General features: G+C 36.0%; 1 protein-coding gene across 2 annotated transcripts in view; it reads right to left on the bottom strand.

Annotated features, from left to right (window-relative positions):
* Window positions 1-2,500, bottom strand: part of LOC136035503 (uncharacterized) — an 83,341-nt gene that overhangs the window by 71,869 nt on the left and 8,972 nt on the right. The gene's annotated exons all lie outside the window — the stretch shown is intronic.

Genomic DNA, 2,500 nt, shown 5'->3' with positions numbered 1-2,500 from the left:
TGTTTGTTTTACAGACGAATTTTTCTTGTTTTTCCGAAAATCATTTTTTTGGAATCTGAATCAGACTTCTTTTAATATTAAAAGAGTTTTGCTAAGTACTCTACGCTACTCCCTCCTTTCTTGGCAGGCAAAATCAAAGAAGCTCAGGCAGGTAGAATCATGGGTGACAATGCTAAATCAACCTATTACACCTCAATAAGTGGATAATCTCAAGCAACAGATTTCTGGGTTCCTTTACTGGGAGTATGGTGCTCAGTAAATCCCTCATGTCTGGTTAATTTACAGGGCCATATCCAACATTTCTCGGGGGAGGAGGATATAAAAAATAAAAATGCCAAAATTTGTTTATGTGTATTATTGCTATTTTTTTACGATTTAGACAAAAAATATCAGGATCAGGAGGGTGTCAAACTCCGTAACCCCCCCCCCCCCCTTAGATACGGCCATAGCCACTTCTATTTTTCTAAAGCTCGAACTCTGGAAATTCTTAAGAACAACGAAAACTGGGCTTTTTTTTTGCGACAATATAGCTATAACTCTTTCGCCAAATTCGTCAGTAGCATCATCTATCCGTCATCCATCGATGGTAAGTGTCAAATATAGCCACCACTACATTCGTCTGTGTCCTTTGTATATTAGCAAAAAAACTAGAGGATTTGTGTCGCTTGTGAAAAAATCAGTGGTGTAGTTGCATTCTAGATTCCCTACTTAAACACAGAAATCCATTTTCCTTTATCAAAATATTTGCTAAGCACGGGGTGGTGTCTTTATTGCTTAAGAGACAGGCTCAGGTTTTATGGAATATAAGGAAAACGTTTGCTGCAATTTTACGAGTTCTTCAAGAGAGATATCTTCTTCCTCCCCGTGAGCAATATGTCCGTAGCAGGATTTTACGATTATGTCAAATTTTGAAAATCTTGTAAGAAACCACGTAAAATGTAAGATCTATGTTGTAACCTTTTTTAAAGGTACCTTTGACACCTAACTTGAAACAAATTTATTTTTCATCCCCGATTTTTCAACCAAAATTTTATCTTTTCTTATCAAAACTTAGAGCTCTTTCTCCCAAATTTTTAAAATTGGAAGTGGAAGCAATTAGTCTTGGGAAAGCATCCGGGGGCTTTCCCTCCAGCTACTCCATTATCGTCTTAGATTCGACTACAGAACTTCATTTTTAATTTACGTTTGGTAACTATTGAAATATATAAGGGTTGAAAACCACAGCTTTCGAGTGAAAATCGAAAAGAGGATCCAGTTGCAGTCACAGTCACTATGTCAAGTATTCACAGTCACAGTCACTATGTCAAGTATTTGCAGTACAGTCCCGGTAAAATTCTAGTTAATTGACTTCTTGCTATCTCAGAAAGGGTTTAGGTTAGGAAAATGAAACTTTCAGTGACGGGTCTACAGGCTAAAGTACGTCCCGGAAAGGTATTTTGAAGTATTTACCTCCACTCCTTCTCCCTCTAGAGGACCCTGACCTTTGATGACCTTTAAAATATGTGTGTTATAAAAGTGAACCCTTGCAAAATATATCTTCTGCTTAATTGAAGTACAACAAAATTGTTTTCAGCTTCATAACTTAGCTCAATCCCATATTATAAAGTTTTGAAGATATGCAAATACATTTCCCAAATTTTGAAAAAAAAACATTGATATGGCTCAAAATTCTACTCAAATAACAGGAATTGCATTTTCAAAACTAAAAGCAGAGAAAAAGCAACTAGTAACTGAAAATTAAGGTAAAATTTTGTTTTTGTCAAAACTTCAATAGGTATAGACCTGTCATGTAGGCAAATTTCAGTGCTTTATGGAGGGAGAAGGAGTGGAGGTGGATACTTTAAAACAACTTCCCAGGACATACTTTAGCCTGTAGACCCATCTCTGAAAGCTTGATTTTCCTAGCCTAAACCCTTCCCGAGATTGCAAGAAGTTAATTAACTAGAATTTTACCCAGTCCACTATGTCCAAGTATTTACAGTCACAGTCACAAGTAATTACAGTCACAGTCAAAAGTAGCTGCAGAGGCAACTTGATGTTTTAGTCGCAGTCACATGTAGTTGCAATGACACTTCCAAGCAGTTAAAATCGCAGTCAAAAGTAGTTAGATTCACAGCCACAAGCAATCAGGGTCACAGTTGGTTTCAGTTGCAAGCAGTTACAAACAGAAGCGGTCAAAGTCGTAAACAGTCACAGTTACTCATCGAGTTTAGTTACAAAGGGTTAAGCGATGCAAGTTTTTCGGCCTCTGAGTCTGGTCGGGTTTGAGTTGCAGGGTCACTCAAAATTATCAAAAATCGTAGTTAATCTAAAAATATGGTTTCAATATATAATAAAACGGTGTTCGTTTAAAAAATATTTGCTTGGAGATAAGAAAAATTATTTTCTAGCATTATCTCTATCTAACAAGAAGGTTTCAATTCTTACTTATAAAGCTTTAATAATATTCTTGAAACATGTATTAACTTAAAAAAAGATCCCCTTTAAAATTCAAAGGTCC

This window comes from Artemia franciscana, chromosome 14 (assembly GCF_032884065.1).
Source record: "Artemia franciscana chromosome 14, ASM3288406v1, whole genome shotgun sequence".
NCBI classification, from domain to species: Eukaryota; Metazoa; Arthropoda; class Branchiopoda; order Anostraca; family Artemiidae; genus Artemia; species Artemia franciscana.
Note: the sequence above shows the minus strand (reverse complement) of the source record. Positions and strands in the feature narration are given on the sequence as shown.